This window comes from Oncorhynchus mykiss, chromosome 16 (genome assembly GCF_057628025.1).
Source record: "Oncorhynchus mykiss isolate SJ-2025 chromosome 16, ASM5762802v1, whole genome shotgun sequence".
Taxonomy (NCBI): Eukaryota; Metazoa; Chordata; class Actinopteri; order Salmoniformes; family Salmonidae; genus Oncorhynchus; species Oncorhynchus mykiss.
Window position 1 is genome coordinate 18018394 of NC_143037.1, and position 26858 is coordinate 18045251.

A 26858-nucleotide genomic window follows, 5' to 3' on the forward strand; every position below is an offset into this window, starting at 1 on the left:
CAGGCATACGTGGGTGTCACTAACAGTCATTTGCAAGGCATGGTGGGAAATACTCTTAGGGTGTAAATTTGTTAACACTTTGAAAAGTGTTCATTTAACACTATTTTGGTGGGTCACATATACACACCTAGAAACAGTTAAATTTAACACTGTGGGTATCACAATTATTATCTCAAATTTGCTATGTAGAATGATTGATGTTATAAGAGTAGCCTAAAGTTAAATTCATTTTTGCATAATCTGAAACACATGACAGATTATTTTGACAGATTAAGATTGCCTTTTATAGTTCGTTTTCTTACAAACCGACAGAGGCAAACGATTTATTAAAACGTTGAGACAGTGTGATGTGCTGCTGCTGCGGTTTTGACCCGTATGACGTTCCTATTCCCGCGACAAGAATCCACATCAGTCGAGCACAGAAGTGTGTGATCTCCAGTCATATCAGCGGTTACTGTGGAAGAAAGGAGAGGTGGAGAACACTGGCCACTATCAACGGACATTGGGACTCGCCGTGAACAAGCGCTTTTTTTGGGGTGCACTGTAACCCTCTTGAGCAATGGCATCAATAGATCGATCAAAGGGAACGTGTGAGTATTGTCTCGCCTTTTTTATTACAATTTATCATCCGTAGATTATATATATCGTACGGTGATGGTGATAGTAGAGTTTCTAATACAGCCTCTTGATTGTGTGTGCAAGGAGACAGATGCAGACAAGGTTGAGAATGTAAAAGAAGCAACGCGCTCCGTGTATACAGCCATGTTGTACAGATTGCACAACAAATTACCACGGAAAAGAACGGCACAATAAGTATTGATTCATTATCAGCTGCAAGTGAACATACAATAAATTAGCAGTATCTTAAAGGAGACGCGCGCGTGTTTTGACAACATCAGCACCACCTCAAATGGATGGAGTTGTCATCTGATCTTGGCGACAGAAATCGCCCAACTTCAAGCGCCACGTAGGTGAGGGATGCATGCTCATACGATATTTTCAATATACGATCAAACCATTTTCTCAAGGTAAATGTCGATTACATAAGCAAAATTGTATAGCTTGCAATTCAATTGTCAAAACTGTGCAGGTTTATTTAATTAGACCACTGATTTAGTAGCCTAGACCAATTACAATTCTATACCAATACATCAATTAAGATAGTGTTGTGTTATTATTGAAAAGCAAGGAACATTTGCACTATGTGGGAAGGAGTTTAGGCATGGGGGCCCGCCTGCCTGTTGACTTTTGGTGTAGATCGACTTTTGCTCTCCAGTTATCTCAGAAATGTTTGGTTGGCTATAGGACAACCATAGCATGATGACGTGCAACCGGGTGATCTTGGGATGGAATCAGTCTAATGGAAAACCGCAGTAGCAACATCTGGACTGAAACCTAAAGGGGAATGTGACATGACACAAGGTTTCATTGGATAGGCAATGACGTTTATTCTGAGGTGAGTGAAAGGCAATGCATTTTTTTATTTATCTTGGATAGGCCTAAACTCACAACTGTGCATGTAATACCGGCATATACTTTACCCTTTACCTAAAGAGGAAATATAATTAGTCTACTTGTGTGATATTATGTTTGAGTCTATCTGGTGTCGGGGGAAGCAGGTAGCGTATCAGTTAAGAGTGTTGGGCCAGTAACCGAAAGGGCACTTGTTCGAATACCTGAGCCGACTAGGTGGAAAAATCTGCCGATGTGCCCTTGAGCAATGCACTTAACCCTAATTGCTCATGTAAGTCGCTCTGGATAAGAGTGTCTGCTAAATGACTGCAATGTAAATTTAGTAATTGAGGAAGCCTGTATAAAATGGCTAGCATGATGACAAATTCAATCACAGTACTGAGGCGCTTTAGGGGGATACGAGGTTGCCTTGAGAGGATAAATTATTATTGTCCAGTGGAGTGGACTGGACAGTTGGCTGCAGTGTGGCAATGAAGAGTGAACAGCGCCATGGTGCTGAAATTCATCCGCATCGCTTTGCGGAAATGTAAAGGGTTTAAATAGGACTTTTCAGAAGAGAGAGAAGGAGGGATTGTTGAGTTCATCTCGACTGTAGGTTGTGCTTATATTGGGGTTTGGGTTCTCTGACAACCCAGGTCCTTGTGTATTGGTCGTCATGTATACAACTACCACCACTCTAACCTGTTCCCAGTGCAGACCCTTGTGTTGTCGCTTATGCTCTGTTCAGTGTTCACGCCAGGGCCTAAGCCTGACTTGATTACTTCGCTCTCCATTTGCAGTACTGCTGTACTGCTGGGCCCGCTGGGGCCTGTCCATCTGTGTGCAGTTGCTTATTTAAGGGACTGAATCACTTTGTGTGTTAGCCTACCTGCTAATCACCAGCCACATAACTACTGTAGCCTCTAACGGGGCTGTTAATGTGTCTCTCAGTTAACCATGTTGTTTTTCTTTTCTCAACCCTAAATTGGATTGTGGGAGCATCTCAGCTTGTTTCTGACGTCTTATGTTAAGTGTTGTGTTTGCGCTGTAATTAGTGCAGAACAGTGGAGCTGAGGTACTTGTTAGTAGGTTGTTAGTATGTCCATTTTGAGGCATTACTGCTTCCTTTAAGGAAAACAAAGCACAGACATGCTGCACAGCAGAAGACCAACCAGGAGTACATAGGGAACCATGGGGAGAAGGATGTACAGTATCTCCACACCACTGACAACCGCTGGGACACGTATTTACCAGTTACATCATCATGTGTGAAAGGGATAAGGCCATTTGCTGGTCCAGACCAATTTTGCCCTATCCGAGGTCCCATAGGACACAAATCTCTCCAGTTTCTGTCTTGTCTGGCGTTTTATGGGTCACCCATAATCAGAGGCCCAACCTATCAAGCAGACGATTTTGCTTCAGTCGATTAATTAAGACTGTTGGCGCTGCATTGTGCTGTCCGACCTTCACCAAGTGGGTTTAGCCTAGGGAACTCACCATCTCCTTTCTCTCTACTGGTGACGAATGGGGATTGAGCGGTTTGGCACCATACTGTTGGAATGCTGAATAGAAGAGTGTTTCTCTCTGAGAGGTAACCCGCCGAGGGAGAGTAATGCGTTGAATTAGCTGGTTTAACCAAGTGGAATCGAATTGGTCTGGAAATTGCAGTTTCTCTTCCCTATCGTCGGAGTCAACTCTTTCCTTTAGAATTCAAACTTTTTGGGCAATCTGTGAGGGCCGGGTGAGGGCCGGTGTGGTGCAGGTTTTTGTTCCAGTCAGGCAGTATCACACCTCATTCTACCAATCTAACAACTACTTTTCAATCAAGACTTCTTTAGAATTGGAACACCCAGTACTAGGAGTGGGCAGTCTTACCCACATAGGCTTGGTGTAGATGCAGGCTCTTTTGTTCCAGCTTTTCAATCCAAACTTTGATTAGTTGAATCAGAGGCGTCACCTCTTGCCCTTCTTGCCCCTCTCACCTACACCCATACTGCAGCGAGATCTACCTCTGCAAAGCCAACCACCAGAGAGTATACCTGAGTGATGTGTCTTTAATACAGCCAGTACCTGCAAGACTGCCTAGCCTAGCACACTGGCATATTGAGGTCATCCATCTCCGTCTATGTTCTCCACACCTGAGACCTGCATTCCTTCCACCTCTGGGCTCTCTGCTTAGCTATGCATGTGTAGTAACTTCATAAGCATGACTGAAGTACCCCTCACTACCAACCAAGAAACAGCCCTAACGTGACTCACGGCATAGTCTGCCCATGTATATAAAACAAATTCTATGTCTCACCCAGTGTCTTTCCAACGATGTGTCACTCATTTCTCCCTAGCCCATTCGACACTGATGCTGCTGGACGTTTATGTAAGCCACTCACACTCTGACACATTTAGCTGATGATGAGGGAGGAGAGAGAGCAGGAACCCTGCTACATGATGGAATATTCATGGCCTGCTTTTAAGGGTTGCGAGGGGTGATTGAAGGAGAGACGGAGAGAGACAGAGAGAGGGAGAGAGATGGAGAGACAGAGAGAGAGAGAGCCTGAAGTTGTGCACTGATCTCTTCTCCTTCCTTCAAAAGGAATAACAACTACTGTATAACAACACACCTGGCAAATCTATTAAGTCGGTTGGATTCTTTCTACGGCCCATTTCTTCTCTCTCCCTTTGTGTTTCAGACATGAACCCGAGGTGACCCAGCAGAAACGTCTCTTCCTTTGATCTAGTCCAGGTCGTGGGAGTTTTCCGGCTATTGTCTAAGTCAGAAAAGTGCAGCGTTAATTTGTAGGTTGCGTTAATGTTCAAACAGGTTTTGACCATAAAATGGCACATCACTTCGGTTGAGTTGTGAGAGAAGGAGGGGCATTCTCTCTCAAGTTCAGTCGGATGAAGATTGGGGAAACAATCACCATGTTAGCCCAGGGTCATTGCTAGTGGCATTGCTAGCTCCTCCCCAGAGCTTTATCAACTACCAACTGCTTCTCTTACTGACTGTCAATCATTAATTCCAAACATCAAAATCATCCACTCAAACAGACAAGCACCAGAATCCAATTAACCATAATAGATCCTTAGGCGTGGCTACTGAGGGGAAATTGAAATGCATGGTGTTTTTTGAAGTATGACGGATTCTACTGTTTGTTTGATGACTAGCCGACACAAGTGTAGCCGGGTGCTTGACTTAATATGAGCACAGCAAATAGCAGCCACACGTAGAGCCGACTGTTGTTTCCCAAAAACACAATAATGTGCAACCAGCTAGCACATACAGTTTGCACTACTGTGCTTTTCACTGCAACACATACACAGAGTGGAAAAAACATTAGGAACACCTACTCTTTACATGACATGGACTGAGCAGGTGAATCCAGGTGAAAGCTATGATCCCTTATCGAGGTCACTTGTTAAATCCACATCAATCACTGTCGATGGAGGGGAGGAGACAGTTTAACGAAGGATTTTTAAGCCTTGAGACGTGGATTGTGTGTGTGTGCCATGCAGAGGGTGAATGGGCAAGACAAAACATGTAAGTGCCTTTGAATGGGGTCTGGTAGTAGGTGCCAGGTGCACCAGTTTGTGTCAAGAACTGCAGTACTGCTGGGTTTTTCACGCTCAACAGTTTTGTGTGTATCAATAATGGTCACCCACCCAAAGGACATCCAGCCAACTTGACACAACTGTTGGAAGCATTAGAGTCAACATGGCCCAGCATCCCTGTGGAACGCTTTCAACACCTTGTAGAGTCCATGCCCCGACAAATTGAGGTTGTTCTGAGGGCAAAACGGGAAGGTTGCAACTCAATATTGGGAAGGTGTTCCTAATGTTTGGTATAGTCAGTGTAGACGTTAGCCAGAGAGCTGTTAGCCAGAGAGCTCCCGTTTCTAATGCAAAGCTTTCCCAGTGCTTCGCTTGATATGAGCACAACAAATATCTGTCATGTCCAGCCAATTTGCTTCCCCAAGAGCATTTTGCCCATTTAGGATCATCATCATTATCACCTTCTATGCCTCGAGACTTGGTGCTACAATGTTTCCAAATGAGAGGTCAAATTTAAAGCAGTGACCACATTAAGGATGTTTAAGTACAGTTTTGTTCTCTGACCTCTGGCAGGTTACAAGAGCCAGAAACTGTATATTGCAACACATACCTGCCTCTCCAATGTTCTTCCATTCTCTCTTTCTTTCTCTCTCTCTCTCTCTCTCTCTCTCTCTCTCTCGCTCTCTCTCTCTCTCTCTCCCTCTTCTATGTCCATTCCCCTTCTCTCTTTCTTTTCTGTCTGTCCCTCTCTCTCTCTATACCCCCGTTCCTTCTCCCCCTTTTATTCCTTCCCTCTCTCTATATCCCGGCTTCTGTTTTTCACCTCTCTTTTCTCCCCCTCCCTCCTTTCCTCTCTCTTTCGTCTTGTCTCTGTTACGTAACATAACATAGTCTGTGTGGAGACAGAGGCGGTGACCCCGCTTGACAATATTTTGACAGCCAGACAAAAGGTAGGGCTTGGCACTGGCATCTGCCCTGTGTCTGAGCTCCTCCATCAGAGCGCTTGCTTCAGGTGAATCTCTGCTCTGATTTATTCATTCTGGAAGGAAGGGGCCTCACCTTTCCATCCCTATTTGTTTGCTCCTCTCAATAAGAAGCAACTCCACTGCTTGTCCAAGCTGTTTTGATAACTCTGCACACAGACTACTTCCCTATCGGATCCACTCTATTTGGCGGTTGCTAGTTAGTCAGACAGTGTTAGTGTGGGTTTGTGTCAATGTGACATATCGTTTCCTTGATGTTGCTGAGGCGTTGTGTGAGCGTTGGGACGGGAAGGTACATGGTCTCTGTTCTGTTCCTTTAGTGTAGAGAACACCTGGTTCAATTGGTGACGGACTGGGAAAGAGTGATGCAACTGAATTGAAATGGGACCTCTCTCTCTCTACCCACTCAAGGCACTAAGCCCGACCATGGAGGCGTAATGTAATATGAGAGAGAGAGAGAGAGAGAGGGAGAGAATTTGATAGAGAGAAACTATGAGAGAGGGAGGATTTGATAGAGAGCAGGCTGTGTGTGTGTGCTGTAAGAGAGAGAAGGAAAGAGTGTGTGGGAGAGAAAAAGATAGTGAGAGAGAGAGTGTGTTGTGTGAGGGAGTTTGCTTTAGGCCCCTATTCACCCTGGGGATTTACAGGGTTCTTTTTGTGTCTCGAAAAACCAGGTTACCCACTTGCCTGTCACTTGGTGCTGTGCTGGACTGCCTTAATTCCCCCAGGTGGCACTAAAAATAACCACTAATGCTCTGAGAATGCCCCGGCTGCCTCGTTTGGCTGGAAAACCCTCTTTCCTTCTACTGACGTCTTCAACGTTAGCAGCGCCATGACAGCTATTGTTAACAGTCCTAATCCTGCTGCAACCAAAGCATCACAGCCCTGCATGTGAAATATACCACGAGGAAGTACAAACAAATAGATAGTTAGACAACACAGCGGCACGTTTCAATGAACAAGAAACTATCTCGCTCTTCAAATGAGGCCCAACTAATATACTGGGCGGTAAATTGACTCGGAGGCACCGAAAATCGTTTTTGGCCGTAACAGAGCTCACACGGCCAATATATTTCCTATAAATATCTTCCAAAAAAGGCCAGCTGAGGAAACAGTGATGTGCTAGCTGCTAAGATGCATTGTTGGTATCTGGAGAGAACAGAGATTGAGAGGAAGCTGAGACTTGTCTTTGAACTCCATTTGTTGCAGTCTTTTGTTCGAGCGGAGGGGAGTCTAAACTGGGCCTCTCTCTCTTTGTGCCTCCTAGCTGAGTCAGTCTTTGATGCTCCTAACTACTGACACTGGCAGTTTTGTTGTTTTGCTGACATTGGTTGAGGGTAAGTGGAAAAAAACAATATCTGGATCGGCTTGGAAGGGTTCTTTCCTGCAGTGCAGTATGGTCACTGCCCATGGTCTTGAATCTATGTGACTGTGTTCACATGTGATTATTGGGTTTCAGTTACCCCTAAATGACTTGTTCAGGACCTACTTTATACTTTTACTATTAAAGGGACAATCTGCGATTGTTACTTACATTTTTGGACTTTTCAGTTAATGATATAGCCATGGTTCTTGAAGAATATAGCTTATACTATAAATACAAAAGTATGTGGACACCCCTCAAATGTATGGATTTGGCTTTTTCAGCCACACCCGTTGCTGACAGGTGTATAAAATTGAGCACACAGCCATGCAATCTCCATAGACAAACATTGGCAGTAGATTGTCCTTACTGGATACTGACCAAGACTTCCTGTGAGTTTTAGAATTTATTTGAAGATTCTTCTATTGATTTTCAAATCAATCCACGATTATGCACCCCAACACATATCAGACATGCTTTTAAGTTATGTACCCAGTAGGTCCTCTGGAACGGGCCTTCTAACTATCCCAAAGCCTAGGACTAAGTGGCATGGACAGGCTTTTCCTTTCTTTCTTTTTTTTTTTTGCTTTTTATTTTGAATTATTATTTAAAACATTTTTATCCTCTTATGTTTGTTGTGTAGTAAATATTTTAGTTATTTGACTTTGTTAGTTTTCTACTGTGAAGTGCTTTGTTGCATTCATGTCTGAAATGTGCTATATATACTGAACAAAAATATAAACGCAACATGTAAAGTGTTGGTCCCATGTTTCATGAGCTGAAATAAAAGATCTCAAATGTTCCATTTGCACAAAAAGCTTATTTTTATCAAGGCACAAGGCGAGACCCAGATGCAGACACAAGAGGCAGATGGTTGGAGTATTAATGTTTATTAATCCAAAGGGGTAGGCAAGAGAATGGTCGTGGACAGGCAAAAAGGTCAAAACCAGATCAGAGTCTAATAGGTACCGAAGGGCAGGCAGATTCAAGGTCAGGGCAGGCAGGATGATCAGGCAGGCAGGAAAGTAGTCCAGAGTCAGGCAGGGGTCAGAACCAGGAGAACTAGCAACGGGGAAAACCACGCTGGTTGACTTGACTAAACATACAAGACGAAGTGGCACAGAGAGACAGGAAACACAGGGATAAATACAGTGGGGAAAATAAGCAACATCTGGAGGGGGTAGAGACAATCACAGGAACAGGTGAAACAGATCCGGGCGTGACAATTTCTCTCAAATTTTGTGCACAAATTAGTTTACATCCTTGTTAGTGAGCATTTTAATCTTTGTCTAGATAATCCATCCTCCTGACAGGTGTGGCATATCAATAAGCTAATTTAACAGCATGATCATTACACAGGTGCACCTTGTGCTGGGGACAATTAAAGGCCACTCTAAAATGTGCAGTTTTGTGACACAACATAATGCTACAGATGTTTCAAGTTGAGGGAGTATGCAATCGGCATGCTGACTGCAGGAATATCCACCAGAGCTGTTCCCAGAGAACTGAATGTGCATTTATCCACCATAAGCCGCCTCCAAGGTCGTTTTAGAGAATTTGGCAGTACGTCCAACCGACCTCACACCTGCAGGCCACATGTAATCACACCAGCCCAGGACCTCCACATCTGGCTTCTTCACCTGCAGGATTGTTGAGGAGTATTTCTGTCTGTAACAAAGCTCTTTTGTGGGGAAAAAGCTAATTCTGATGGGTGGTGCCTGGCTCCCAAGTGGGAGGGCCTATGCCCTCCCAGGCCCACCCATGGCCACGCCCCTGCCCAGTCATGTGAAATCCATAGATTAGGGCCTAATGAATTCATTTCAATTGACTGATTTCCTTATGTGAACTGTAACTCACAAAATCTTTGAAAAGTGTTGCATGTTGTTTTTAGTTCAGTATAAAAAGCTTGATTTGATTTGGTGAGTAATGAACTTAAATTAACAACAAGTGTGTTATTTTGAGCGAGGGGTATGTAGGCCTGTACAAAATTTGTGGAGAGTGCTGAACTGGAACATGCGCAATCATTGCTCCTTAACGAGCCTGTGTTTAACAAGCCTGAGTCTGTGGGTAATAATTGGCTGTCATGCACAGCTCACCGTTCTGTCACTCTAAATAGAAGGTGCCGCCTATTTGTTTAGCCTGCATCCATTCATCTCCCCTGCTATCTCTCTCTTTCCTTTCTCTATCGCGTTTCAGATTTCGCCCTCTCTCTCTTTCTTCCTCTCTTTCTCCTTTTTCTGTGTGTCTCTCTCTCTATCTTTCGATCTCTTTTTTACCTCTGACTTTCTCTGTTATGTGTTTTTCTGTACCTCCAGTTCTTCAGTTTCTTTTCCCTCTCTTGAGTGTTGCTTGTTCTGTGCTCCCTTAGGTCCTTACATCACAGTCTCTCTCTCTCTCAGGTGGCAGCTGTACATCTTTGTCGTTAGCAGAGGCAAGTGACGTCTGTTATTACGTGCCTTCCACTCATTGTCTGCTGAGGACTTGTGTGTGTGTGTGACTGTTTGTTAGTGATGCGCGGGTTGACTCATAGCCCGCAGTGCCCGCGGTTATATCTGTGGGGTGGGCGGGTTTAGGGTCATAAAATGTTATATATTATTTGAAGGGCGGGTGGATGCGTGGCGGATTGAATAAAGAGAAAACAATGCATGTATACATTTTGTGTGTTAGATCTATAGGATACATTGAGGTTTTTCTTTCATATGTTTTGCTCTGACGTTCGTGCGTAAACCTAAACTTTAGGGCTTAACTGTACGCAGGCCAATACACTCCAATTGCCGACTGCTTTTAGGAACTTGGGAAGAAAAAGTTCACGTTGATCCACTGAGGTTAATTCAGGAAGAGAAAAGCTGCAAAATGGAGAGTAGAAAATACAAAGGGAGGGCTTCAGAACCGTAGCCTTGTGTTTGGAAATATGTTTTTGATGATTGTGAGGTACGATACAAATTCAACAAACTTCAAATATGGCAGGTAAAGGGAACTGTACTGGACAAATGGGTTAAATGGAAAAGTAACTGAAATCTGGACACTGACACATACCCTAATATAATATTAACTCATGCAGAATTAAGCCGTTTGTGAAGTAAAATGATACACCAAATGTACATTTTGACTCTAGAACAGGAGGGGAGATATATGATTGATTTATTTCAGCATCTTGAGAGAATGAATGCATGGATAGGGACCGTCTGCAAAGGTGCAATCCTTATCAGCACCATAAAAACTCATAGTATAGCAACCACATAAAACACATAAAACACACAGCAACCACATAAAACACATAAAACATTCATCCAAGCCAAACTGAAATCTTATCTGAAACATATTGGGTCATTTTCATAGCTTTAAATTCCCTTAACTGGACAAATTGATGTAATTTGGAAATTGTGCACTGAAAATATTTCCTGTTTTTTATTAAGTATTGCATTTTCTCCCCGGTCCCTTGACGTCTTTGCCGTGCGAGAACTAGATTAAAGCATTCATAATGATGAATGACATATTTTCTGCTAAGCAAGGGTTTATTTAGTATTCTAGGGCAACAAGTAATGACAGAAGGTAAACTTCATGTATCTAATTACAGGCAAGTTGACTAACAAATAGCCTATAGCACATTTGTGGGTTAGGGTCAATTGCAGGCCTCAGATTTTCACTTCATCACATAGTCGGGCGGTTGCGGATGAACAAACAGCTGACCCGCGCATCACTACTGTGTGCGTCTCTGTGCTCATGTGTGCACGCGCGTGCACGTCTTCATAGTGTCAACAGTCCACTGTGTACAAGTGACATTCAGCTTAACTCTATCCCTGAGCTCCATTCTTTTATCTCCAACTAGAATGGAGAGACAGTCCTCCTCTTTTCCCAGTCACCTTCTTACAGCCCTTCCTCTAGTTTGTCTGTGTTTCCATCATCTCTTCACCCACTCTCCTCCCCCTTCCTCCAATCTGTGAGGAGATGAGCAGAGCGTCACAGGGATGGTGGTGGGGTGAAAAGTGTCCTCTGCCAAGGACACCCCATGCTTTTCATTAGAGTAATGGACTAATGCCTTGAGAGAGAGGAACATGTGTGCACACACTCTGAGACACACACAACTTGGCTGTGTTTACACAGGCAGCCCAATTCTGATCTTTTGCCCAATTTATTGGCAAAAGATCAGACCTAATTGGGCAAAAGATCAATAAAAGTGCAAAAAAATCTGAATCGGGCTGCCTGTGTAAACGCAGCTGTGTTTCTCTATCAAACCTACACAGACGCTGACATAGACACACACACACACAGAGAGTGAGAGAGAGCAATATTGCTTACGTTCATCAAATATTCCTCGTGATCCAACCCACTGCTTTCACACTCATCTTTTTCTCAGCTGCTGGTCCAGGCTGAGAGGAGAGTAAGACATGTGCTGTATTCATTATTCTGAATGTCATAGCAGTGAATGCCATAGTACTGAAAGTCAGTTCAATCACACATATCGTTATTGATTGACTAATCAACACGGTCTCATTTATCATCGCTCGGCAACAATATCCTTCAGAGTTTGCAATGGATTTCACATGACTGGGAAGGGGCGCAGCCATCAGTGGGACTGGGAGGGCTTAGGCCCACCAACTTGCGAGACTGGCCCACCCACTGGGGAGCAAGGCCCAGCCAATCATAATTAGTTTTTCCCCACATAAGGGCTTTATTACAGACAATCCTGTAAGTGAAGAAGCCGGATGTGGAGGTACTGGGCTGGCATGGTGACACGTGGTCTGCAGTTGTGAGGCCGGTTGGACTTGCTGCCAAATTCTCTAAAACGTTGGAGGCGGCTTATGGTAGAGAAATGAACATTCAATTCTCTGGCAACAGCACTGGTGGACATTCCTGCAGTCAGCATGGCAATTGTGCGCTCCCTCAACTTGGGACATCTGTGGCATTGCGTTGTGTGACAAACTGCACATTTTAGAGTGTCTTTTTATTGGCCCCAGCACAAGGTGCATTTGTGTAATGATCATGCTGTTTAATCAGCTTCTTGACATGCCACACCTGTCAGGTGGACGGATTATCTTGGAAAAGGAGAAATGCTCATTAACAGGGATTTGAGAGAAATAAGCTTTTGTGTGTATGGAACATTTCTGGGATCTTTTATTTCAGCTCATAAAACATGGGACCAACACTTTACATGTTGCGTTTATATTTTTGTTCAGTATAGTTGACCTGGTTAGCACTGTACTACAGATGAAGGATCTTAATTTGAGCCACTTTTCTACAGCAGTAATATAATCCTGCAGCAACAGGAATTATTTTGTGGATTATAATTAATGGACCTTTTTGTAGGGGTTGATACATTTTTTATTAGGGCAAATCAAGGTCTGAAATGTCAAAGTTGAAATTCTAAACTTTAGAGGCCTTTTTAAAACTCAAATACACTACATGTTTGCATTTCTCAGCAACAAAAGGGTGATCAAATTAAGATCCTACATCTGTAGTTGATCTGGGATGAACACAACATGGGCATGTAGAAAAGGCTTTTAGTGGTGTATGTGTGTCTATGTAGCGACCCTGAAGACTGCACAGCTCTACTTCACTTCTACATCACACACTCTTCTTCTGTGCGTGATTCTGGTCCTCACTATCTCATCCTTCCGTCTTATCTCTTCTTTCAGTGACGTGCGGTGAGGTCGGTGGCAGGGTAAGCACGGGCTATTATCAACGCCAAATTTACTCAAAAATAAAGCTTGATGAATCCCAAGTTCACCATGCAACAGATAGCTCCAACAACCAGAGTGACATAGGCTATTAACAAAAATTTACAAACAATTTTAACCAAATGTGAATACCAACGTCGCCAAGATACACAAGCGGTCGCCTACGATGGCATCATATTTCAATTTCATCCAACCAAAATGTCACACTGATTAACTCAAGTCCCCCATAGTCTGATGTAGCATCCAGAGTTACAACTGAAAGGCACTAAAAGACCAATATATGGACACATTTAATTGGGAAAAATTGCAACACAAACTCCATAGCCTTTCACAATGGATTTACAATTCTTCCAATGATCATGGCTATTCTGTGCCACTAGTGTAAAGTGAAGTAGCTAGTTACCTAGCTGTATAGCTAATCAGACGTGTGGCTTTCAGATCACAGACATCAGAAATGTAACACAACTTCAAGGATACATATAGTCATAGCGCGTTACAACTAAATAGCTAGGCGACAAACCAATGAATGGCGCAGTCAGCTAGCTAACAAGCTAGCTACACTAGCTAGCTAGTAGCTGCTCTTTGCAACTCGGGTGTATTTACAGCTTTTCTTTATTAGATTATCACTGGGTAACCACTGCCTTCCCTGCCTACCCTGACTGCACGTCACTGATCTTTTCCAAGTAGCAATCGTTCACTCCAGTATTTATGCCTTCTGTGCATGTGGGCTGTGCTCGGTGGCCTTGATGTTGCTCCGTAACGACTGAGCAGCGGAAATCATGGGGAGGGCGTGTTTCACTGTGATCCTTCCTGGGTAAAGCCTCTGACTCACTACTGTGTGTGTGCGGGGGAGGGGGGGTGCACTCGTGTGTGTGTGTGTGTGTGTGTGTGTGTGTGTGTGTGTTTGCCCAAGTTTGATGGACAGCTAAAGGTGGCAGGCGTAGGAAGGAGGGGGGCGGGGTGGTGATTGGATGAAGAAAGACATTAAAAAAACCAGACCAAAATCTCATTGTTTTCTCTTTGCACTTGGAGACTGCTGTAGACTTTAAGCTAGCCTTGAGAAGGAGGGACTGCACTGCTAATAATGAGGAGATTAATGTATTTTGTGGGAAAGTTGTCATTGAAACTTGGTGCTGAGAGTAATTCCCCCTCCTTGGGGGGGTAGGATGAACTTTTCCGCTGGAGCTGCGGGTCCCCGCTCAGTACGACAGGGGGGATGACTGAGATGGAGGGAGGAAGGGAGGGAAGGCGATGCAGAGCCAGGCTCCCACAGGTTCGGGAGAAAGAGAAGGAGAGGGAGAGAAAGATAATTAGAGAGAGAGGGGGAAGAAGAGAGAGGAAAGAGACAGAAAGAAGAGGCGAGAGAAAGAGAGAGAGAAAAAGAGAGAGAGAGAGAGCTCATTGTCCACCCCCTGCTCCCTCTATCAATCTAATGGGTGACAACCGCCTCTACATCCTCACACAAACCCCCTACACACACACAGCTCGAGGCTGCATTTTGCCAGGCTGCCTACGCTGATGCGGAGGGATGAATCATGGCATGGAATGGAATGGCACAGCATGACGTGGTGGCTGTGCATTGTTAACACAGTACAGTTTGGTACAGTTAGAGTACTGACATCCTGTATGGGACAACACAGCTGATGTCAGACTGTAGATACATGGGGAGGTCAAGTAGCTATGCACCTGAATTCCAATCGGACAAAACAGTACAGAGAAAAAAACCTGGTAAAAACGGTGTGCAGGTGAGGTTGGTGGAGCGCTGCATATGGAGTGTAAACAAAACCAAAACATGTTTTTAGAAACCTTATTTACATACTGTAAGTATTTAGATCCTTTGCGATGAGACTCGAAATTGAGCTCAGATGCATCCTGTTCCCATTGAACATCCTTGAGATGTTTCTACAACTTGATTGTAGTCCACCTGTGGTAAATTCATTTGATTGGACATGATTTGAAAAGGCACACGCCTGTCTATATAAATGTCCCACAGTTGACAGTGCAGGTGAGCAAAAACCAAGCCATGAGGTCGAAGGAATTGTCTGTAGAGCTCCGAGACAGGATTGTGTTGAGGCACAGATCTGAGGAAGAGTACCTCATTCTTAACCTTTCTGATCTCCCCATCCCGGATCCGGGATCGTGAATACAGACTCAAGCTCATTACCATAACGCAACGTTAACTATTCATGAAAATCGCAAATGAAATGAAATAAATATGCTAGCTCTCAAGCTTAGCCTTTTGTTAACAACACTGTCATCTCAGATTTTCAAAATATGCTTCTCAACCATTGCAAAACAAGCATTTGTGTAACAGTATTGATGGCTAACGTAGCATTTAGCATTAGCATTCAGCTGGCAACATTTACACAAAAAAACAGAAAAGCATTCAAATAAAATCATTTACCTTTGAAGAACTTCAGATGTTTTCAATGAGGAGACTCTCAGATAGCAAATGTTCAGTTTTTCCTGAAAGATTATTTGTTTAGGACAAATCGCTCCGTTTTCTGCGTCACGTTTAGCTATGAAAAAACCCCTGTATCCAGGATTGTGTAAATCTATCAGCAAGCTCATTAGCATAACACAACGTTAACTATTTATGAAAATCGCAAATGAAATGAAATAAATATGCCATCTCTCAAGCTTAGCCTTTTGTAAACAACACTGTCATCTCAGATTTTCAAAATATGTTTCTCTGCATTTTGGTCCGATCCCTGCTACACCTCCTCTTCAGAGGAACAGGAGAAAGAAAACCGTAACAGAATCACCCACCACAACAGGACCAAGCGGCGTGGTGACAGGCAGCGGCAGCAGGAGCAGCGAAATCCAGATTTCTGGACATGGGAGGAGATATTGGATGGTAAAGGACCCTGGGCTCAGCCTGGAGAATATTGCCGCCCCAAAGAAGAACTGGAGGCGGCGAAAGCGGAGAGGCGCTGGTATGAGGCAGCACGGCGACGCGGATGGAAGCCCGAGAGTCAGCCCCAAAAATGTCTTGGGGGGGGGGGGGGGTGGCTCACAGGGAGTATGGCGACGCCAGGTAGGAGACCTAAGACCTTGCTTACCGGAGGGCTAGAAAGACCGGGCAGGCACCGTGTTATGCTGTGGTGCGCACGGTGTCTCCAGTGCGGGTGCATAGCCCGGTGCGGTACATAGCAGCTCCGCGTATCGGCCGGGCTAGAGTAAGCATCGAGCCAAGTGTCATGAAGCCGGCTCTACGCATCTGGTCTCCAGTGCGTCTCCTTGGGCCGGCTTACATGGCACCAGCCTTGCGCTCGGTGTCCCCGGTTCGCCTGCATAGCCCAGTGCGGGCTATTCCACCTCGCCGCACTGGCAGGGCGACCGGGAGCATTCAACCAGGTACGGTTGGGCAGGCTCGATGCTCAAGAGCTCCAGTGCGCCTGCACGGTCCGGTCTATCCAGTAGCACCTCCACGCACCAGCCCTCCGGTGGCAGCTCCCCGCACCAGACTTCCTCGGCCCAATACCACTAGTGCCAGCACCACGCATCAGGCCTACAGTGCGCCTCGCCTGTCCAGCGCTGCCAGAGCCTTCCTCCTCTACTGCGCTGTCGGAGTCTCCTGCCTGTCCAGCGCTGCCGGAGCCTTCCTCCTCTACAGCGCTGCCGGAGCCTTCCTCCTGTCCAGCGCTGCCGGAGCCTTCCTCCTCTACAGCGCTGTCGGAGTCTCCTGCCTGTCCAGCGCAGCCGGAGCCTTCCTCCTCTACAGCGCTGTCGGAGTCTCCTGCCTGTCCAGCGCTGCCGGAGCCTTCCTCCTCTACAGCGCTGCCGGAGCCTTCCTCCTCTACAGCGCTGCCGGAGCCTTCCTCCTCTACAGCGCTGTCGGAGTCTCCTGCCTGTCCAGCGCTGCCGGAGCCTTCCTCCTCTACAGCGCTGTCGGAGTCTCCTGCCTGTCCAGCGCTGCCGGAGCCTTCCTCCTCTTCAGCGCTGCCGGAGCCTTCCTCCTCTACAGCGCTGTCGGAGTCTCCTGCCTGTCCAGCGCTGCCGGAGCCTTCCTCCTCTACAGCGCTGCCGGAGCCTTCCTCCTCTACAGCGCTGTCGGAGTCTCCTGCCTGTCCAGCGCTGCCGGAGCCTTCCTCCTCTACAGCGCTGTCGGAGTCTCCTGCCTGTCCAGCGCAGCCGGAGCCTTCCTCCTCTACAGCGCTGTCGGAGTCTCCTGCCTGTCCAGCGCTGCCGGAGCCTTCCTCCTCTACAGCGCTGCCGGAGCCTTCCTCCTCTACAGCGCTGTCGAAGTCTCCTGCCTGTCCAGCGCTGCCGGAGCCTTCCTCCTCTACAGCGCTGTCGGAGTCTCCTGCCTGTCCAGCGCTGCCGGAGCCTTCCTCCTCTACAGCGCTGTCGGAGTCTCCTGCCTGTCCAGCGCAGCCGGAGCCTTCCTCCTCTACAGCGCTGTCGGAGTCTCCTGCCTGTCCAGCGCTGCCGGAGCCTTCCTCCTCTACAGCGCTGCCGGAGCCTTCCTCCTCTACAGCGCTGCCGGAGCCTTCCTCCTCTACAGCGCTGTCGGAGTCTCCTGCCTGTCCAGCGCTGCCGGAGCCTTCCTCCTCTACAGCGCTGTCGGAGTCTCCTGCCTGTCCAGCGCTGCCGGAGCCTTCCTCCTCTACAGCGCTGCCGGAGCCTTCCTCCTCTACAGCGCTGTCGGAGTCTCCTGCCTGTCCAGCGCTGCCGGAGCCTTCCTCCTCTACAGCGCTGTCGGAGTCTCCTGCCTGTCCAGCGCTGCCGGAGCCTTCCTCCTCTACAGCGCTGCCGATCCCTGCTACACCTCCTCTTCAGAGGAACAGGAGAAAGAAAACCGTAACATATGTAAATGTGATATTTCAGTTTTTAATTTTTAATTAATTTGCAAACATTTCTAAAAAAACAGTATTTGCTTTGTCGTTATGGGGTTTTGTGTGTAGATTGATGAGGGGAAAAAACAATTTTAGAATACATTTTAGAATAAGGCTGTAGTGTAACAAAATGTGGCAAGAGTCAAGGGGTCTGGATACTTTCCGAATACACTGTATATGAAAACCACAAAACAAACATAAGTACAAAAAAAAAGTTTGTTCAATCAGTTAAACAAAGCATATTAATTATAATTGTACATGATATACTCAAAAACGAGAAACTATGTTTGATTATGTGTGTATGTGTGAGAGACTACATGGAGGGGATTATTGGAGAGTTTGGTCCATCAGGCGGACAATGTGAAGATAAGAATTCCATAGTCTGCTACCTCTGTATCTGATACAGAATTGACTGCGAGGCGTGGCAGTGGGGAGGGTGAAGGTTATCGAAACGTCTTGTGTTATATAGATGGATTTCAGAATTAACATGGGAAAATCCATTTGAAGGGTTTAGCGTGACCTCAACAGCAGATATAGTGGCACGTGACCACTTTTGAGGTCTGAAAATGTCAAACATGACACCAGCTAACCCAGAACGTAAAGATGTGTATACATGCATGTCTGTCAGGACATATGGGCGTCGTTGTATGCCTGCTTTTTCCATCTCTGCCTGGCATACACACAGTCACACACTCACACATGCGAGCAAACATATGCATGCACATACACGTGTGTATACGCGCACATGTACACACACACTCCTCACTGGTATGTTAATAGGTTCTCAGTGTGTGTGCTAGTACAGAGCTGGCCATGTCTCTCTAAAAGGAGACTCCTGCCGGGGGAACAGGTGCAGCTGAGGGAGACTGGGTATTACGTGGGCACATGGTGGCGGGCAGGGTGGCACCCCCCTCTGAGCCCTGGACTGGCCCATTCAGGGTTGTGATGTCTGAATTAGATGTGCCAAGCTTCTGCTGGGTTTTCCCTCTTTGTGCCACTGTTTCACACTAGAGATTCAGAAAAGCGAAGATGTATCTACCTTCTCCAACTACAAACTCTCCCAGTAATTCACACTCACAGTGACTCACTCCCCGAGTTCTTTGATTCTGAATCTATTGCCATTGGAATACATTCAGCTTGACCCATTTGGCTAGGGTTTATCGCTTCCTTCACAAACAATTCATGCCCGGAGACAACACACTACACAGCTTGCATCTTTGTGGAAAAATTACTTTGGAAAGTATGCAAAACCACTGGAGAATGGAGATGCCTTTGTGACCTTTGTGAGATGTCTGAGCTTTTAATAGACAACTTTTAGTTAGTGAAAGAGAAAAAACTAACACTAACTTTTTTTGTAACTTTCAATGTGACTGTTACAATGACCAAGGAAAAAGGGAAAAGTGCACACATCCCACTGGTTCAGGTGCTGGACAGAAAAGCAAATGTGAGGAAATGAAGGATGTTTACAACTCTGATATATACCTAAATACATTCTCGTGGGAATGTGAGCAGAGCTTTGCTCACATCCTTCATGTCTTTCCTCAAAATGACTGCCCATGATAAATATAGATCCTCATGTTATGGGATACATATGTTACAGTACGGGAGATTGGGCTAAGTTGAGCCACCCTTGTTTCTAGGAAACCATACACAAAATGTATAATTTGACCAAATATTTAGGAACAGGTAATTTCATTGAGTCTGTGAAGAAGCAAGTTAGGTCCAAAAAACGAGTCAAATTAATTTATTGTGTTAGTTTCAAATGTATGTTTTCTTCTCAGGCCTAACGCAAGCTGGGATATGAGGTAACAACAGGGCCTATGTTAAAAGTGTTTTTAAAAAGTACAAATCAAATCAAACTTTATTTGTCACATGCGCCTAAGTGTAGACCTTACCGTGGAATGCTTACTTACAAGCCCTTAACCAACAGTGCAGTTCAAGAAGAGTTAAGAAAATATTTATCAAATAAACAAAAGTAAAACATTTGTAACACAATAGCATAACAATAACGAGGCTATACGGGGGTACCGGTACAGAGTCAGTGTGCAGGGGTACAGGTTAGTTGAGATAATTTGTACATGTAGGTAGGGGTGAAGTGACTAAAGTGACTATGCAATCCGGTGGCCATATGATTAATTGTTCAGCAGTCTAATGGCTTGGGGGTAGAAGCTGTTAAGGAGGCTTTTGGTCCTAGACTTGGTGCTCCGGTAGCAGAGAAAACAGTCAATGACTTGGGTGACTGGAGTCTCTGACAATTTTATGGGCTTTCCTCCGACAACGCTTATTACAGTATATAGGTCCTGGATGGCAGGAAGCTCGGCCCCAGTGATGTACTGGGCCGTACGCAATACCCTCTGTAGCGCCTTACGGTCAGATGCCGAGCAGTTGCCATACCAGATGGGGATGCTCTCGATGGTGCAGCTGTAAAACTTTTTGAGGATCTGGGAACCCATGCCAAATATTTTCAGCACAATGTTTTTGTTAGGTGTTAAGCCTGTGTTAAAATATGCTTAAAAGTATTAAAAGACAAAACTGTTATTGTGATTGTGTTGAATTGTGTTTGGGAAATAAAGATAAACATGGTTTTAAAAAGGTAGTGGTAATATTTCATTCAGTATAGACATTTGTAGGTGGCTTACCCCATACACAGGAAAAGTTGTGCCGAGAGACCACTTTTTTTGCGACAAGCTATGTTTCAAAACTGTAATGAACTTTGACTATTTCAAGTGTCATGACGTTGCCCTCTTTGAGTACAGCGAGCACCATCCCCCGCTCTCTGCTTCTACAACCAGACTGCTGTGGTCAGAGGTCGTAAATTCCTGAGAAGACCTCATGGACACACAGTTATAGAGAGTAGTTTTTCATGGAGACAAAGGAAATCCTTCCACCTCACAGAATTTGAGGTACGAACAAATTTCATGTTCCAGAGAAAGTGTAAAAGATCGGTGAAGAATCCAGCTACGAACTGGTCCGTTTGGCACAACTTGGGAAGCTCAAGAGATACGGTGTGGCCACATTACCATAACGCTCTTTATACAACAGCCTCAGGTAGGATGTTGTATAAGATGAATGAGTGAGTATGATACTGTTTGTATAATTGTGTATATGATTGTGGACTGTTTAATGAAGAAAAATACAATTCCCTTTTGATTCGAACTAAATCAGAGGACCGCCCCGAGCCCAGTTAGGGTCAGACATCCTAGGACAGCCCTCTTCTGCCATTCCGAATAAAACCCAACTTTGAGAAATAATAGTCAGACCAAGCTTACCTCAATTACGAGATGGCTAAAGGTTGTAGAATCTTTTAACCATAACATGTGGTTAAACTCTTAGACTATCGATACCGACAGAATAAGAACAAGTCTTTGATACTAATTACTAGTCTGCAGCTAGGAATTCAGTATCATTGAACGCGAAGAACGACAACCGCCGAAACACCCATTCTATAACGAATGTCACTTTGAACTATCCCCTCTAACCAAGACAGCGAGAGGGAGAGAGACGGACAATTCTACAAAAAAAAGACTTTTCACCAGCAATCAAGACGACACACTGAGCGTAAATATATATATTGATTGCAATTGTTCCCGAATGAGTGAGCGTTCATGTGTAAAGGATTAGCATTTTAATTGTTATAATTAACTCTGTAGTGACTTCTTGGTAAAACCCCCACTCCCCTTTTGTCAAACAAGCCGCCATGCCGGGTCAGCCCACTAGGGCACATTCTATCATTTCATGTAACCATATCTACTGTTTGTTTATGCATTTATGTGAATTACTTAGTTAGTAATAAATAAATGATTTAAGACAATTGATGTATGGATGACTCATAGTGAAGACTGGGTTCGTGCAGATAACCAACCATTTACGATGTTTGGAATGAAACTAACGTGAGGTAAAATAAATAAATCATTAATCAGAAGACTATTGATCAGATATGGAAATATCTGAAAGGTTATATTGGGAAATTATAACTTTGTAATCTGAATACTTTCCTTGGTGCCCCAACTTCCTAGTTAATTACAGTTACATGATTATTCAGTTTAATCCAGTAACTAATTACAGAGAAAGTAAAGACATGACACAAGGGATACACAACATCCTGAAATATATGTAGACATCTTTGTTAGAAAGAATATTATATTTCCCTTGACGGAGTGACGCTGAATGTAAAAAAAAAATGGCTCAACTTACTCCACTCTCCCATATTTGGGATTTAATGAATACCTTACTATTTTACATACACAAATCAGATCTGATCTCAAGAAGAATCGATATCTAACCCCACATAGCAGGCACACCACACAAGACAAAAGGCTGGTGGCAACAACAGACACTGATTATGCAATATTATGCATGCTGATATCATCATTTTTCAGTAACTATCAATAAAGCATTAATTTCTTCCCTAATGAGGTCCTTTGATGAATCTGAACCACAACGCTGAATCTCTGTTACTGTAGCGACCTCACCAGTATGCACAGTATCCGGTGCTATATGTGGCTGTAGTACAGCCATAAAAGGTGGTAGAAGGTGCCCATTTGCTCTCGGGAGAGTACTGCGGCGCTCTGTCTCTGTGTGTGCCGGTGCAATGTGTGCCATCTCAGCCCCAGGTAATGTATGACTTCCTGTAGCAATCGCTCTAATGAAGCGGGCAGGGAGGGGGAGGCAGCTAGAGCCCAGTAGGTTTGAGAGATATAGAGTACTGAGAGAGAGAGGTGAGGGGTGACAGAGCGAGAGAGAGAGACAAAAAGAGAGACAATATTTTGTGGAGGGAAGCTAGCTAGCTGAGTATGCAGCAGCCAGAGAAAGGCCAGTCAGTGATAAATGCCCTGTCTCTCCAAATCAAAGTTTATTGGTGGGGTACACAGATTTGTAGATGTTATCGCAGGTGCGAAATGCTTGTGTTTCTATCTCTGACAGTGCAGTAATCCCTATTAAGCCTTGAGACATTTGAGACATGGATTGTGTACGTGTGCTATTCAGAGGGTGAATGGGCAAGACAAAATATTGAAGTGCCTTTGAACAGGGTAAGGTAGTAGGTGCCAGGCGCACCGGTTTGTGTCAAGAAGTGCAACTCTGCTGGGTATTTCACGCTCAACAGTTTTGCGTGTGTATCAAGAATGGTCCACCACCCAAAGGGCATCCAGCCCACTTTACAAAACTGTGGGAAGCATTGGAGTCAACATGGGCCAGCATCCCTGTAGAATGCTATGTATAGTCCATGCACATGACGCATTGAGGTTGTACTTAGGGCAAACAAATTCCCAGTTCTTCCATGGCCTGCATAATCACCCATTGAGCATGTTTGGGATGCTCTGGATCGACGTGTATGACAACGTATTCCAGTTTCCGCCAATATCCAGCAACTTCACACAGCAATTGAAGAGGAGTGGGACAACATTCCACAGGCCACACTCTACAGTCTGATCAACTCTATGCGAAGGAGATGTGTCGCGCTGCATGAGGCAAATGCTGGTCACACCAGATACTGACTGGTTTTCTGATCGACGCCCCTGCCTTTTTTTTAAAAGGTATCTGTGAAGTCATGTGAAAGCCATAGATTTCGGGCCTAATTAAATTATTTAAATTGACTGATTTCCTCGTATGAACTGTTAACTCAGTAAAATCTTTGAAATTGTTGCATGTTGCATTGATATTTTTGTTCAGTGTACACTGCTCAAAAAAATAAAGGGAACACTAAAATAACACATCCTAGATCTGAATGAATGAAATATTCTTATTAAATACTTTTTTCTTTACATAGTTGAATGTGCTGACAACAAAATCACACAAAAATTATCAATGGAAATCAAATTTATCAACCCATGGAGGTCTGGATTTGGAGTCACACTCAAAATGAAAGTGGAAAACCACACTAAGGCTGATCCAACTTTGATGTAATGTCCTTAAAACAAGTCCAAATGAGGCTCAGTAGTGTGTGTGGCCTCCACGTGCCTGTATGACCTCCCTACAACACCTGGGCATGCTCCTGATGAGGTGGCGGATGGTCTCCTGAGGGATCTCCTCCCAGACCTGGACTAAAGCATCCGCCAACTCCTGGACAGTCTGTGGTGCAACGTGGTGTTGGTGGATGGAGCGAGACATGATGTCCCAGATGTGCTCAATTGGATTCAGGTCTGGGGAACGGGCGGGCCAGTCCATAGCATCAATGCCTTCCTCTTGCAGGAACTGCTGACACACTCCAGCCACATGAGGTCTAGCATTGTCTTGCATTAGGAGGAACCCAGGGCCAACCGCACCAGCATATGGTCTCACAAGGGGTCTGAGGATCTCATCTCGGTACCTAATGGCAGTCAGGCTACCTCTGGCGAGCACATGGAGGGCTGTGCGGCCCCCCAAAGAAATGCCACCCCACACCATGACTGACCCACCGCCAAACCGGTCATGCTGGAGGATGTTGCAGGCAGCAGAACGTTCCCCACGGCATCTCCAGACTCTGTCACGTCTGTCAGTGTGAACCTGCTTTCATCTGTGAAGAGCACAGGGCGCCAGTGGCGAATTTGCCAATCTTGGTGTTCTCTGGCAAATGCCAAACGTCCTGCACGGTGTTGGGCTGTAAGCACAACCCCCACCTGTGGACGTCGGGCCCTAATACCACCCTCATGGAGTCTGTTTCTGACCGTTTGAGCAGACACATGCACATTTGTGGCCTGCTGGAGGTCATTTTGCAGGGCTCTGGCAGTGCTCCTCCTGCTCCTCCTTGCACAAAGGCGGAGGTAGCGGTCCTGCTGCTGGGTTGTTGCCCTCCTACGGCCTCCTCCACGTCTCCTGATGTACTGGCCTGTCTCCTGGTAGCGCCTCCATGCTCTGGACACTACGCTGAAAGACAGAGCAAACCTTCTTGCCACAGCTCGCATTAATGTGCCATCCTGGATGAGCTGCACTACCTGAGCCACTTGTGTGGGTTGTAGACTCTGCCTCATGCTACCACTAGAGTGAAAACACCGCCAGCATTCAAAAGTGACCAAAACATCAGCCAGGAAGCATAGGAACTGAGAAGTGGTCTGTGGTCACCACCTGCAGAACCACTCCTTTATTGGGGGTGTCTTGCTAATTATTTCCACCTGTTGTCTATTCCATTTGCACAACAGCATGTGCAATGTATTGTCAATCAGTGTTGCTTCCTAAGTGGACAGTTTGATTTCACAGAAGTGTGATTGACTTGGAGTTACATTGTGTTGTTTAAGTGTTCCCTTTATTTTTTTGAGCAGTATATATACAGTGTCTTCAGAAAGTATTCACACCCCAGTACTTTTTCCAAATTTTGTTGTGTTACAGCCTGCATTTAAAATAGATCACATTGAGATATTGTGTCACTGATCTACACACATACCCCATAATGTCAAAGTGGAATTTGTTTGTAGAAAATAAGTATTCAGCCCCTTAAATAAGTTCAGGAGTAAAAATGTGCTTAACAAAACACATCATATTCTGTGACTAACATTCTAATTATTTAAGTTATTAATTAGGCTTTGGAGAGTGCATCATTACACCCAGTCACTACAAAGATACAGGCGTCCTTCCAAACTCAGTTGTAAATAGCTCAGGGATTTCACCATGAGGCCAATGGGGATTTTAAAACAGTTACAGAGTTGAATGTTTGTGATATGAGCAAACTGAGGATGGATCAACAACATTGTAGTTACTCCACAATACCTAAATTACAGAGTGAAAAGAAGGAAGCCTGTACCGAATAAAAAATATTCCAAAACATGCATCCTGTTTGCAATAAGGCACTAAAGTAAAACTGGAGAAAATGTGGCAAAGAAATTCACTTTATGTCCTGAATATAAAGCGTTATGTTTGGGGCAAATCCAACACAACACATCACTGAGTACCACTCTTCATATTTTCAAGCATGGTGCTGGCTGCATCATGTTATGTGAATGCTTGCAATCGGCCAGGATTACGGATTTTATTTGACATAAAAACGAATGGAATACTATAAGCACATGCTTATAACACAGCTATAAGCACAGGCAAAATACTAGAGGAATACCTGGTTCAGTCTGCTTTCCAACAGACACTGGGAGACAAGTTCTGGAACACGGGAATTGCTTACCAAGACGGCATTGAATGTTCCTGAAAGCCTAGTTACAGTTTTGACTTAAATCGGTTTGAAAATCTATGGCAAGATTTGAAAATGGCTGTCCATGAATGATCAACAATCAACTTGAAGATTTTTTTAAAAGAATAATATTGTACAATCCAGGTGTGCAAAGCTCTTAGAGACTTGAGGCGTTTTAGTAGAAACACAAGGAATAGAGCAGTAAGCAGATATGATTAAAATAGCTGAGTAGGCAATGCCTAAGTCACGAAGCAAGCAGCCCTGGAACTTTTTACACACCTTTGTTATAAGCCAAATTAACTACAATATCCACGGCCAGTTATAGTATTGTTGTCAAGTATATACCACAAAGACTTGATTTCAGAAAAGGTGTCCTACAACCATTTCAAAAGACATTTCAATTGGATCTTGCATTGGGCAGGTCCACACTTTTCTGCTGTTTGTTAAAGTAGTTGGATCAGCCTCCCTGTAGGCCTATGTGACTCTCTTGTGCAGTGAACCGCCTCATAAATAGAGGTTACTGATATCATCGGTGGTGCACTTCATCTTCCATGACAACTAACCCCCCAAAGTCATGGTGGAACGTGAGGAGACTGAGGTCAGGTTACTGTGAATTAGCATGGTTGGTCAGTTAGCATGGCTAGCTAGCATGCTCAGAGCACAAGGCTAGCCTAGAGTGTTAGCATAGGATATCTAGGGAAAATACTGTGGTGAGGCAGCTTGTGAACTTGTCAGTTGCCACTGACGTCTATGCTTCTCACTGCCCTTTCACTCACTGAATATTTTACAGTGTCAGTGCCAGAAGAGTCTGGAAGTCCCCATTAGAGTCTGTTTATAGACATGCAAGGAGCGGCATTAGCCTTCCTGGCATTTTAGCAACGTCTTCGTCAGGATGCTGAAAGCATG

At 44.8% G+C, this 26858-nt stretch overlaps 1 protein-coding gene across 1 annotated transcript in view; it reads left to right on the forward strand.

Annotated features, from left to right (window-relative positions):
• Positions 1-383: 383 nt before the first annotated feature.
• Positions 384-26858, forward strand: part of tbkbp1 (TBK1 binding protein 1) — a 70591-nt gene continuing 44116 nt past the window's right edge. Inside the window, exon 1 of the mRNA XM_036946373.2 lies at positions 384-590. The gene's annotated coding sequence lies outside the window, so the exon portion shown is untranslated. The remainder of the gene's footprint in view (positions 591-26858) is intronic.